The following is a 13,793-nucleotide window of genomic DNA, read 5'->3' on the forward strand; positions in this document are numbered from 1 at the left end:
TTATGTTTTAGTTTATTTATTTTTGGCTGCATTGAGTCTTCGTTGCTGTGCGCGGGCTTTCTCTAGTTGCGGCAAGTGGGAGCTACTCTTCGTTGTGGTGCACGGACTTCTCATTGCAGTTGCTTCTTTTGTTGTGGAGCTCAGGCTCTAGGCGTAGGGGCTTCAGTAGTTGTGGCACACAGGCTCAGTAGTTGTGGCTTGCGGGCCCTAGAGCGCAGGCTCAGTAGTTGTGGCACACAGGTTTAATTGCTCCGCAGCATGTGGGATCTTCCTGGACCAGAGATCAAACCCGTGACCCCTGCATTGGCAGGAGGATTCTTAACAACTGTTAAGGGAATTCTGTTAAGGATTCTTAACAACTGCCACCAGGGAATTCCTAGATGTGTATACTTCTGTTGGCAGTATACTGAGGAGTAGGTTGTGGGATCTTTGTGTTACATGTCTGTTCATGTCAATAGTGAATAAAATGCTGTTTCCAGATAGTCATACCATGTACTCTCCTAATGAATAGTACTGAGTTCCTCTTGCCAATGTTAGTAGTGATTGGTGGTGCCGTTCTCTCCAGTTTTAGCCACTCTGCTGCATAAGTAGTAATGCCTCACTGGAGTTTTAATTGGACTTTTACTGATGACTAATGGAGTTTGAGCATATTTTCAATTGTTAGTCTCTTCTTTGTAATTCTTGCCCATTTTTCCACTGTGTTGGCTGTACATTTTCTTATTGATTCATGCATGAGGTTTGTTTTTTTTTTAAACATTCTGGATATGAGGATTTTCTTGGCTAGATGTATTACATATTGTACTCTGTATGATATATTTTGATGAACAGACATTCTAAATTCTAAAGTGATTTGTATTATTGATCTCTTCCTTTAAGCTTAATGCTTTTTATATATGGTTTTAAAAAATCTCTCCCTATAGCAAGGTGATAAAGATATGTTCCTATATTACCTTCTGGAAGTTTTATTGTTTTGCTTTTCTTACTGAGAGCTACAGTTCATCTGGAATTACTTTTTGCATGATTGGATGTGTAAGTTTTATCTCCTTGCATATGGATATACTGATTACAGAAGTCCCAGGGTTTCCTCTCAACGTTCTCAGACATTGACACTACACATCCATCTTTATATTATCTCCCCTGCATTAAAACACAGCACTTGTATTTTATGAGTTAGCATTTAGTACACATTTATGATTTAATTGGTCAGACTTTAAAACTTTTGCTTTATAGAGGAGATGGCGATGAAAAAAGGACTGAGGAATAGCTAAAATTCTCTCTGCTCCACCAGATGTTTTCAGAGAAAACCCTACATGACTGTCTCACCTCAAGGAAGTTTCTCTGTTAACATGCTCGTCCATTGGTTAGTTGCTTGTCCCAAACTAGTTGCTACCTTAGGCTGGCAGAGCCATTGGGTCTTCTTGTTCACTTGTTTCTGAGATTGCTATTTTAACAGGTAACATTCTAAATTAAGTTAGGTCTCTCTGCAAAGGTAGCAGAGGTAAAGCAAAGGTAGCAGGTTATGGTTTCCATAACCTGCCCTGTTCTGATTAAAACCGCTGCCCTGACAGAATTCTTATGTGAAGCTCAATATTTTTTAAGAATAGATGATTCTATTTGGGAAAGTTTGTTTCTTGAATGCTGAAATGTCTGTTTTGGACACTTTCATTTAACTTCATAGTTGCTTTCTTGGGGAAAGGATTTGTCGACTGCTTACTCCATCATGTGAGAAGTCAGAGTTCATAATGATATTTTAAGTCACAAAACATCATGCTTTAAGAAAATTGTCTAATTAGAATGTGTGTGTATGTTGTACAATATATTAATCAAATATTCTACCATCATTCAAAGGTGAGAGTTCCTCATTGTAAAAAACAATATGGGAGGGACTTCCCTGGTGGTCCAGTGGCTAAGACTGTGTGCTCCCAATACAGGGGGCCCAGGTTTGATCCCTGGTCAGGAAACTAGATCCCACATGCTGCAACTAAGAGTTTGCATGCCACAACTAAAGACCCTGCCTGCTGCAACTAAAGATCCCTGAGGAGATGATTATATAACACCTCAACTAAGGCCTGGTGCAGCCAAATAAATAAATATTAAAGAAAAAACAATATGGGAGATGTTAGTATACTGCTAGCATTTAAGGCCATGAAACTAAATAGGACCACATAGGAAGTGATTTACATTAAAAAATTATCCTAGAACTAAGACCTGGGACATTTAAATGTTTAGTGGTTGATGAGTTGATGTGGAAACAGCAAAGGAGACAGAGAAAGTGACGACTGAGATATGGAAAGAACCAGGAGCAATGCCCCATAAACCAAGAGGGGAAAAAAAGTGTTGTTGTTTTTTCAACTGGTTTATTCAACTGGGTCAGATCTTGCTATAGTCACATGAAATGAGGACTGATATTAATACACGAGATTTGATTACATAACGGTCACTTGTTAAATGTTTCGGTGGGGTGGGATCAACAGAAGTTTTATTGGAGTGAATTCTATAAATATGAAAGGAGAAAAATTGGTTCTAGGCAATAATTTTGAAGAGATTTTTCTATAAAAGAAGAAAAAAAATGACAGGGGTATAGCAGGAGCAGTCCATGGGTTCAAAGGAGATACTATTTAAGATGAAGATGGGAGAGAATAAAACAGGATTATAAGTACGATCTAGCAGAGAGAGGATAATTGTTGTTTCAGAAGAGGTGGGAGCCAATTATATAAGAATATTAGAAGAATATTAGAAGAATGAGCTCTTGATAACAAGGAAGATATAGAGGAAATTTGCAGAAGGAATATAGAAATGTAGGGGAAATTGGAGGACATGACTTTGGATAGGAGTTCATCCACAGCAATAGAAGAGAAGGCAAAGTACTGGGCACAGATTCAGAGGGAGATAAGATGCCATAGTGAGACCTCATGGAAATGGAAGTTCTCTTCTGGTTTCAGTAGGAAGTAAGGCCATCATTTGAGAGTGAGGATAGCAGACAAGGCGTTGGATATTTGAAGAGAGAGAGGAAGTCTAAGTAGAGTGGAATATTTGATTGATTCCCTCAAATAGACAAGCCTGTGTTCCTAAAACAACTACATCATTTTTGTTCATTTGATACTGAAGGAACAGATTTCAGTGAATCATTGGCTTTTAACTCACTAATTTTTTATTTTTTCAGGTAAATTTAAGCATTTAGATTCACTAGGCTTTATAATTTCCCATCTTGCATTATCTACACCTGCTTAGCATTAGAGCAGGGAATAATTACTCTTTCTGCATCACACTTTGCACTGTCTGGGTTTCACAGTGGGTTGTAAAAGCCAGTAGGAGTTGTTCTCAGCATCATAATGTTATGGTTCATAGGTATAGAAATTTTTTGAAATGAAAGTTGATAATTCCAGGTTAACTAAGACTTTGAGGTTAAAAGTAGTGCCACCATGTTACTAATGCACCATTTTGTTTATTACTATTTATAACCCATCCATTCCCATTTGCAAGTCAAAATCAAATAACAAAGAAAAAGATAGTGAAGAAAACCACAATAGTTTATCTAAAGGAAACATCAGTAATAGGTTATTCTAAGCAGTCAAATGAATAAACTACTGCAAGTGGCTACATACATGAAATGTCTCTTTCCGGCGGTACTCAGATAATTGCCAAATAGTTAATCCTTTTCTCTAGAAGTATGTTAATTTTAACTTTTCTTTTTGACTATTTAATACAAGACAATCTAATGAACAAGGAACATGCATTGTACTATTTCTTCACTATTTGTTGTTGCCTCTGTTTGAACTAATGAGCAATACACTACTAAGTAAGCAGATATAAAAATTGTGAATTTGATAAAAGTAAAATGATAAATTTGGCCAATAGAAACTGATTGCTGGAGACTATATAAAATCACTTCTTATGCATATGTGATATATATATATATCACTTCATATATATACACACACACACACACATATTTGGTGATATATATATATCACCAAAAAGTTTACTGGGTTAAAAACCACCCTTTATTTCACAGGTCTGGGGTTGGAATTTGAGGTTGAGGTCATCGGGTCAGGGTACTCCTGGCCTCTGTTGAGCTCGTTCACTTGTCTGCAGAAAGCTGCCAGTTTGGCTGGGTGCTGGCTGGCGAGCTTGTTTCTGCTTCTTCTGGTTTTGATTCATCACTGAGCCAGAAATGATCACATGGCAGTGGAGGGTTCATGAGAGAGAACACAAAAGTGCATGTCTCTTGAGGGCTAACCTCACGACTGGCACCAGCACGTCTGAAACATTCTACTGGTCAAAGCAAGTCACAAGGCCAGTGGACATTTAATAAACCCTAACTCTTGGTGTGAGGACCTGAAAAATCACATTGCACAGGAGTTTGTATTCAGGCAGATGAATCATTTCTATTATTTCTGCAAAAAATCTACTATAGTGAAAAATGAATCCAATGAACAATTATAGTGTAATCATTAGAAATGGGCATGAATAAAAACACTGAAAAAAAAAGATAGAAGGGGATTACTGAATAAAGAAAAAATCAATTTAACTTTTAAAAACCAGATTGTGTGATTTACTGAAAAAAAACCCCTCTATGGTCGGGAATCAGCTTTGGGCTTTATGACTCAGTGGCAGCAAGGGAAACACACACCATGGGGAACCGTGTGTGTGTCTCAATCAGAGGATGTTAGAAAAATGTATAATAGAATTTGGGTTTGTGTTAGGTGATTTGGGGGACAGTTTAAAGAAGGAAAGCTTAGCTCTGGGTTGGATGCTGTCAGGGAACAGGGTGTCTTAATAAACCTTATCTAGAAGAAGGAACAACTAATGTAAGCCAGAGCGTAGAGCTGTAGTTGATAAATGGAAGTCACTCACGTTAGCCAGGATTGGGAGGATGTTTGATGTTTTGGTGGTTTGCACAGAACCTCAGTTTGTACCTAGACACATGTAGTATGCATAATAGACTCGATTTATTATAATTTTATATTAGGCTCCAGGTCATGATAACATTTTTACATTCCCAAGGAAATATTTTCTTATCATCCCCCTTCAAATTATTTGCTATTTATCTTGTATAGCTGTATTTGTTTCATCCACTGCCTCTCAATCTCCTTGGTTAAAACATTGAGCAATGTTATTAAAATTAAGATTTTCACTGTTCACAAGAATACATTGCATTAAATTAGGATCACTTTATATGTGGTGTTATACTGTGGTCCTAAAATGAGCTTTTAAGCATTTTATCATGAAAAAGAGAATGATTAGTCCAAATCTCAACAAGAGTTGAGATTAGTCCAAATCTCAACTAAATCAATGTACAAATCCACAGATTGGTCCAAAGATTAGTCCAAATCTCAACTAAATCAATGTACGTATAGAGCTTCAAGAGTGATCATTTAAACTTTCTTTGGAACAGTCTGTCAGTGGAAGAAACAACTTTATTTACAAGTCTCTTTTTTTCCACCAAATTTTATCAAATTTTTAGAGCTTTAGTCATATTGGTCATTTGGGAATGGAAGAAAACAAGACTAAAAATAGCCCTGTAGGTGGCAGCCAAACTCTAAATATGAATTTAAATTTTCTGCTTGTTACAGTTGATCGCCATCCTTGGAAAGCACTTTTTAAAAAGCCAACATACTTTATAATATTCTCTTTACCACTGTTTTGCAATATGTCTCAATTAAATCTTTGGTACCGTCATTTAAGATGCACTGTATAAACCCTTTCAAACACTAAAAATAAGAGAATTATGAAGTGTGATAAGATAGTACATCTAAATCAATTGGATTAGAAATGTTTGTTACAATTCTAATCTATGAGTTATAAGTACTTAATGTAATAAGTGCAGTAGAAAAATAATCTATTTTACTTAATATTCATCAAGTAAAGAATATATTAAATGCAATTTCTTTTCAGAGTGGTAAGTATAAGTTACCACTTAGAATGTTGCTTTAATGAGGCATTGACTTAATTTCTAACATGTCTGTGAGAGGATAATTCTTGATTTCACACACTCAGGAATATGACTCCTTCTAATATTCATATCTTAAAGAAAAAGAATATACAATTTGCATTTGAAAGTGCATTAATAACTTGATATGTGTTATATAATACATATTTTCAGATGTAAAATATTTTATTTGTAAATGTTGGTCTTCTGAATCTGTGTTCACAAATTCCAAAACCCATAACATTCTATATACTTCAAAAAATTCAATTTTTGCCAACATTAGCTACTATTATACGGAACAGAAAACAAAACAAAAACCCGGTAAACAAATACTGGTAGGATGTCAGAATATTGTACAAGAGAAGAAAAGTTTAAGAAACAAATTTTATAGAGTTATTTATCAAGAGTGACTCAAAGGAGGGAATTAATTATTGAAACTTTGCAGACACTCTGCTTAATTCTTAAAAATATCCTATATTATAGGTACCATAGGATTATTAAAAATATTTAATGATGTAAATGACATGAGCGCTGACCAGTTAGAAGTGATGTTGGCTGAAAACATGTGTGGGCATACTAGCATGGACCAGCCTACGATCACCCAGGTATTATGATACTTGTTGGAGATTCTGAAAATAAGACTCACAGAGTCTAGCCTATTACCCAAATAACTATTAAAACTAGAAACTAGGCTGATATGATTTCACTTTTGTTGTCTTTCTATGAAAATTTAGATTTGTATATGATACCATGTACATATGTGCAACAGAGGACTTTTTGTTGTTATTGTGGTTGCAAAAGCAGAATTAAATTAACCAAAGGAATTTATAAACAAATGAATCACAGGACTTGCTCTAATTTCTTATGGCCCTCGTCTATTTTCCTCAGGTCCACTTGAGACAACTTCCGAAATTACATAGTATTTTAATTTAATTGCTCAGAACCCAGTATCGTTCAAATTGAAGACCTTATGTTGGCTTTTGATCTCAGGTAAGATGCATGAAATGCAAATACTATTTGCCATAGTGATGTGGATTGTGGTGAAGCAACTGAAAAAAAAATCATAGAATTTCAGAAAAGAACAAAGTGAACTAGACTTATTTTGGTATGAATAGTAATAATAATATGAAAGTGATCCAATTTATATGGTGATGCTGGTGAGGAAGTGGGTGGATTATTCCATTGTTATTACAGGATGTGTCAGAGCATATTAGATGCCTGCCTAATGTTCATTGCATCCTTATTTTCTAACTGAACTCCATTTTTAGCAGGAGTTAATCTGCAACTATAACACATTTCAAGCCTTCTTTGCAGCTAATTGGGGCCTTCTATCCCTTCAAAACAGAAAAAAGAATAATTCTGCCTAGCCCTGGACTTCATTTAATATTTATTGACCTCTAATACATCCTAGTCATTATCTATGTAGAGTATGGTGTACCAGGCTTAATTTTTAAAATGAAAATAGGTTCCAGTCGATTTTCAGGAAAACTTTATACCTTCAAGGGATAACTGAGTGGGTAGGAAAATTCATCCTGAGGTGTATGTAGTAAGTGACATTTTTGACATCTGCCTTTCAGTGCTTAAAGAATTCCTCATTTTAATTATTGCATGTAAGTAGCTGTTCTGGGAAAAGTAACCACAATCTGATTCCTACTATTAAGGTTACTTTTGTATATTATCTAGGGGGAAATAATAGTTTAGACTGTAGGGTTTTTTGAGGGCATAAAATAATGTAATATTCCTGGCTACACATGTGTACCTGCATGCGTTTCTTGTTTTTGTCTTTTTAAACTATTTTCTTTCCATAAAACATAAAACGTACATGATACTTAAAACATAGTTTTGCAAAACTATTTTAATTGTTGCCATAATACACTGATGATAGAGGTGGAAAAAGTAAGCTCTTTAATAAATGCTTCTTATAGATTCTCTGTATCTTCTATTCTCTTGTGAATAACCATTCTGTTGTGTTTTCTTTGATAGTAAAGAGATACTAATTCATCCTCTGTGTAGAAACCTGTTAATCCGAAACAAATAGACTGCTAGATATTTCTCCAGCAAAGATGGGTTCATTTGGGATCAGCAGAGAATTACAATTCGAGTTCTGCAACCCTGCAAATTGCCACAAGGCATAGGGAGGAGAATGCTTTTCAAGAGAGGAAAAGGAAATTGGCCTTGGTGGGTGGGTGGGCCGGGGAGGGAGCTACAATAAACAGAGCGCATGGCTCTTCACTGGTGGAGTCCTTGCCAGGAAAGAAGAGGAGTCTTTCTCCTTCCTGTTGGGCTCTGCTGTCATCACAGGGTCTGAGAGCTCCCCCTTCTGGTCTCCCAACTCTCTTTAATTGAGGTTTCTGTTTGTTAATTTTTTACAAACCCTTTATAAAATTGAAGACTGCTTTTCCTTTATTTAAGTTGAATAATCTCCATAGATTTATCCATCTTAGTAGGTATGATTTTATGGTGTTTGTTAACTTTTCAAATTCTTCATCGGCCTCTTCAATTTTAGCTGTCAGAAATAAATATTGTATTTATCATTGTCAATTTTTTAAAAAGTTATTAAAAACGAATCCAGCTTCTTTAGTGGATATTTTCTTGTACTACCAATGCATGCCATGTCAAAAATATTGATAAAATGCAATATTTTTACATTTCTCAATTACTCATTTCCCAAAGTAATGTCTTTTCTACTCTATAGAAACCTGTGTTTATGGTCACCAGAAACATCTAAAGAACGGCACTTCACTTTCTCTGTTAGTATTTGGGATATATCTACAAAGTAATACGTATTTAAATTTAACTTTAAGTATACTTTAAAATTTTTGTGTTCACCCTTTAATTTTTTTTTAAAGTCATTACTCTTCCTAAAACTGTTAAGTTCAGAAGAATCTCAAAGAATGTATCTGGGGAAGTACGTTTCTAGGCTACAATTTTTTTATCTGGAAGACTAAGAAGCTGGATTAGATGAGCTCTCAGATTCCTTCCAGCTTTTGGTTAGAAAGCGTCAAAAATGAAGGAAACTCATTTTGTTTTTTCTGATATATTAAATTTATGTTTCTCTTTTTTGTCTTTCTAGATTATACTACATTTACTTCTTTGGCTTTTTAGGTTTTCTTTTGTAGTCTTCCTCACCACTCTTTTCTAATTTAGAGGCATTCCCATTTATATTTCAGCTCCTTGGGTAGGTTCATGGTAACCTTGCTACCGTAATAAGAGTAGGATGGCTTTGGTATGGCCCCAGGGCTATGGTGAGAGAAAATCAGAGGGTCTCACTTGAAAGAATTGGGATGTTACATTTTATTTCTGGGAGGCAGTGATTTTGCCAGAGGGAAGGAGTCATTCTGCTTTAGCAGGTTTTTTTGTGTTTTTTTTTTTAATATTTCTTTGCATCTTTACCCTTGGACTCTAGTGCCTGAACCTACAAGTCTGCTAAATCCTTACATGATTTTTTTATCGCACTACATACAACATTCTTTCAAATGCAAGGTCAGAGTATAAGTCTCTTTTGATATCATGGGTGTAAAATGAGAAGTGGTGCTTATTTCAGATAAAACCTCTTTTTACCTTCCACAAAAGCTTTATTCTGTCACACATAATATCTGATTTTTACATGTCAGTAAAAAAAAAAAAAGAATAAAACTGAGGAGTTGGAGTAATAATGTTTGTAACTATTGAAATCACAGAAATGCATGGCTGGATGATACATTGACAGGTCATTTATTTCACCGTCAGATACATTTGCTGTTAAATCAGCCAGGGAAATGGGTCTAAAATCTTTTTATGCTGCTATGTGGCATCAAGGCCTAATGCTTCTTTTTCAACATTGTTAAGTCATCAATTTAGGCTTTTAAGTATATTTCAGTCATCAGACCTTCAGCATATAGGACTTTTTTTAAAAGACTGGTAAATATTAACTGAGTACGACTCCGTAACACATTCAAATTGTAATTTCCTTCATTCTTTGAGGGCAATTGGAGGAGACACTTGCACATTTTCTTTTGAATCCTCATCTCTCAAGTTAGTCCGGCTTAATTAAGATCTAGGTATGAAGTCCCAACTCCTGACTCAAAGTTCAAGGCTTACACAAAAACTGATTTCATTCTTGAAGTTTGGAGAACTATGAAATTGATAAAGCCCTTATTTCCTCTTCTCTTAACTGATTACAAAATAAATTGTATAAAACAATATAATTGTATATAATTGTATTGTTTGGCCCATAACATATAGAAATGTTATTTGCCAACACCAGCACGAAGGAGGTGAGTGGGAGCAAAGTTGTACTGGGCTAAGGAAATGATACCAGATGGTAACTCAAATCCACAGGCACAAGTGAAGAGAACCAGAAATGGTACATAAGAAGATATAACTACATATATAAGTGTTATAAATATATACCTGCTCTCCTTTCTTTCCTCAGCTCCTTTAAAATAAATGAAATTATATAAAGTAATAATTATAACAATTTATTGTTGGATTTGTATGATATACAGATGCAACTGAATAACAATAATACCACAAAAAATCAAGCTCTTCAGAATTAATGCTTCTATATCTCAATGGAATTAAACCAGTATAAATCTAGAGTAGATTCTAAATTAAGATATATATAAAAATCCCCAGAGCAACAACTAAGAAAATCCTTTTTTCCAAAGTGAAAAAACATTAAAGAAATTAGAATGTTACATTAAAAATATTCACTTAGTGCAAAAATACTCAATGTAAAGGAGGAAGACAGAAAACAGAAGGTATGTGGCAGATGTAATCTATCAATAAAAACTTAAATGTGAATAAATGAAACAATCCTATATATATATATATATATATATATAGGATCGTATAAATATATATATATATAAATTTGCTTAGTTAGATATCGAACTGGTATAATGACCTATACAGGATAATAAAACCATAAAATTTGGGCTTATCTTCTTTACCATACAGAACTCATTTCCATGAGACAGTAATCATTTGCATCTCATCAGTTTGTTTTTTCAATATCTAGCCTAATATTAATAGGATATAGAATGTTTCCATTAGAGATTCAGATGACTCAAGTGGCTTTGTTAAACAGTGTTCTAATATCACGTGAAAAGAGTTTGCTGCGATCATTATTTTACCTTGATTTTTAACATTTAATATCACCTACTGTTATTTATTGATATGCAGCTTCATCTAAGAAATGAGGTGGCCAGAAGCAAGCGTTCCTTGATACTAATCCGCCCCCGTCACCACGACACAGACTCAGACTTCAAAATATTTATGTATAGATGATACATGGACATGCAGAATTTTGAAACGAATGCTGGTCTTCCTTTATGGCTGAAGGATTATAGTTGAAGTTATTTGGAAGTACAGGGTGTCTGTTGTCAACATATAACCTCAGCCCCTAAACCATCCTCCTTTGTCCTGCTTTGTAATATTGGAGCTGGACCTTGTAATCAGTTCTCCTTTAACACTTGGCATAATGTTAAACATTATTGTAGAAGGCTCTGGAAGGATACCACAGGGGAGAAGACCCCCTCTTCCAGAAACCAGTGGTTTTCCCCTTTTGCTATAGTGATATGCAGCTGAGCTGCCATTCTCATGTGGGTCACTCAATAGTGTGTCCCCTGTGGAGTGGATTCTTAGCACGTTTTGCCAGAACTCCAGATGCAGCTTTCTCGTGAGATTTGTTCTCACCTCAGAGGTAGCCACTCCCAGCAAGTTTCAGTGCCCTGCTCCCATCCTCTTCAGCTGGTGGCTTCCTAGTAGTGTTGCTCGAATCCCTTTGTGCAGTTAGTTTCTGCCGGCCAGGCGTGGTGTGCAACACCTCGGTGAAATACTCTGCCCTCCAGTGGGAGACAGTCGCACTTTCTGCAACTGGTTCTGAACATCAGTCTGCGTAGCTTTCTTCCAAGTTTCTCTTCCTTGAATACTCTCTTTTAGTCCTAGAGGTAGTGACTGCCACTTACATCTGTCTTTTCTGTATTCTTTAGATTCTCTTTACCATTCTTATTGGTAAATTCCCTCTTATGAATTAATAGTTCTTCATATTTCCCAGTGCAAACGACTGGTTTGGTTGCTGCCCGCCAGCTGACACTGGCTGATAGAGACGCAGATCTTTGCAGGGAAACAGCAGGGAGATGGACGCACCCTGCCTGACAACATCCTGAAAGAATCCACTCGTTGCACTTGGTCCTGAGCTTGAGGGGAGGTGTCGAAGTTCTCTTCCTTAAGCTTTCGACAGATTTCACTACACTTTTCTTTCAGTAAAGTTATTGCGTACCAGCCACCTCTCCCACCCCCGGCAAAGAAAAAAGGTCTGTGGTTTTGCGGGGATAATGGAGCCACCAGGCCGCAGTGCGGAAGTCCAGGCACTGATCCTTGACCTCGGGGCACTCCCCTATCTCTCAGGCGCAATGTCTGTGGGCACAGATGGGTAGGACATGCTAGAACTCGGGGATAAGAGGGTCATGCGGCTTCCGGGACCATCAGCAAGAAGGACAATACCAACCCGCGGAAGAAAAAGTCCAGTAAGTCCTCAGAGACACTGACCTTCCCACGGACATGCACCAGGAATTCTAAGCACTGTGCTACTCTGACGAGAAGGATGCACCTCCACTGTTACCCAGTGAGCCTGGTCAAGGCCACCGCACAGTTAAGGCCAAGTTGGGCCCCAAGAAGGCGTGGTCCTGTAAGTGGATGCCATTCACCAACCTAGTCTGCAAGGCTGAAGCCACGTTCTTCCACTGGCGACAGGCAGTTTTGTCATTAGCCACGATCGGGATGATCACCAGCGGTTTAAGAAGAGGTCTGTGGAGGACTTGAAGGAGCGGTATTACCATATCTGTGCTAAGCTGGCCAACATGCACGCCATGCCAAACACAGACCTCAAGATACCAGGGTTTGATGCTGGGCACCTGCAACGGCGGAAGGAACAGCTGAAGCGTTGCCCGGTAACAAGCCTCAGAGCAGGTGGCGGCGGAGAAGTACCCGCTACGTAAGCTGCGCCAGATCTAGTCCCGGCAGAGGAGCGCGAATAGCCTAGCCAGGGCTCGCTGAAGCTACTCACAGCCGCAGACCCCGCTGCGGAGCGAGGACCCCGAGAAGCAGCCGCCCCAGGAGAAGGAGGCCGAGAAGCCAACTGTTCCTGAGACTGCAGGCATCAAGTTTCCAGACTTCAAGCCTGCAGGCCTCACCCCGTGGAGCCAGCAGAGGAAGCTGCCAGGGTGCAGGCCAGAATATCAAGGCCCTGGAACAGGTGCTGGGTGTGGAGCTGAGCCTGACACCCGCAGAGGAGCTGGTACGAGCCAAGGACCGAACTGGTGCGGCTGAACGAGCCCAGGCAAGCCTGCGCCAACTGCGAGGGTGAGCTGCGGGTGCCTGCACGAGGCTCTGGTCCGGGCTGGGTGCTGGGAGGCCGCCATGCCTGCGTCTTCCCGCCCGCGGTGCCGAACCTGGCCTCGACCCTGACCCCAGCAAGGACACCGTCATCGACCATCGTCGTGTGGTGGGCACACCCTTTGCGCCCACGAGGAAGCGACGGGAATTGTCTCCAGCTCCTCTTCTGTGAAGGAGGCGGAGAAGCCATGTGAGGCCACACGTGGTGTGCGATGCTGCTGCGTAGAGCTGGTGAGTTGGGAAAAAAACAACCCCAAAATCTTTTTACCTAAATGAAGACTGTAAGGGAAGTAACTCTGCACATCAAAGTACGCAGTGCTTCTTCATACTTATGTAAATATCCTATGTTTATGTAATATTTGTTTTTTTCAGTAATTAGCTTATAATAGTTTATCTATGCAAACTCATTTTTAAAAAGTTTTTTTTTCCCTGAAAATTTAGAGCACCGGAAAGATTCACAATGAATTGCACATGTTATTGT

The 13,793-nt window shown here is 37.9% G+C and overlaps 1 pseudogene; it reads left to right on the forward strand.

The window, feature by feature from the left end:
- Positions 1 to 12,330: 12,330 nt before the first annotated feature.
- LOC132417738 (DNA methyltransferase 1-associated protein 1 pseudogene) lies at positions 12,331 to 13,588 on the forward strand (annotated as a pseudogene).
- The last annotated feature ends 205 nt before the right edge of the window (positions 13,589 to 13,793 follow it).

This window comes from Delphinus delphis, chromosome 21 (genome assembly GCF_949987515.2).
Source record: "Delphinus delphis chromosome 21, mDelDel1.2, whole genome shotgun sequence".
Classification (NCBI taxonomy): Eukaryota; Metazoa; Chordata; class Mammalia; order Artiodactyla; family Delphinidae; genus Delphinus; species Delphinus delphis.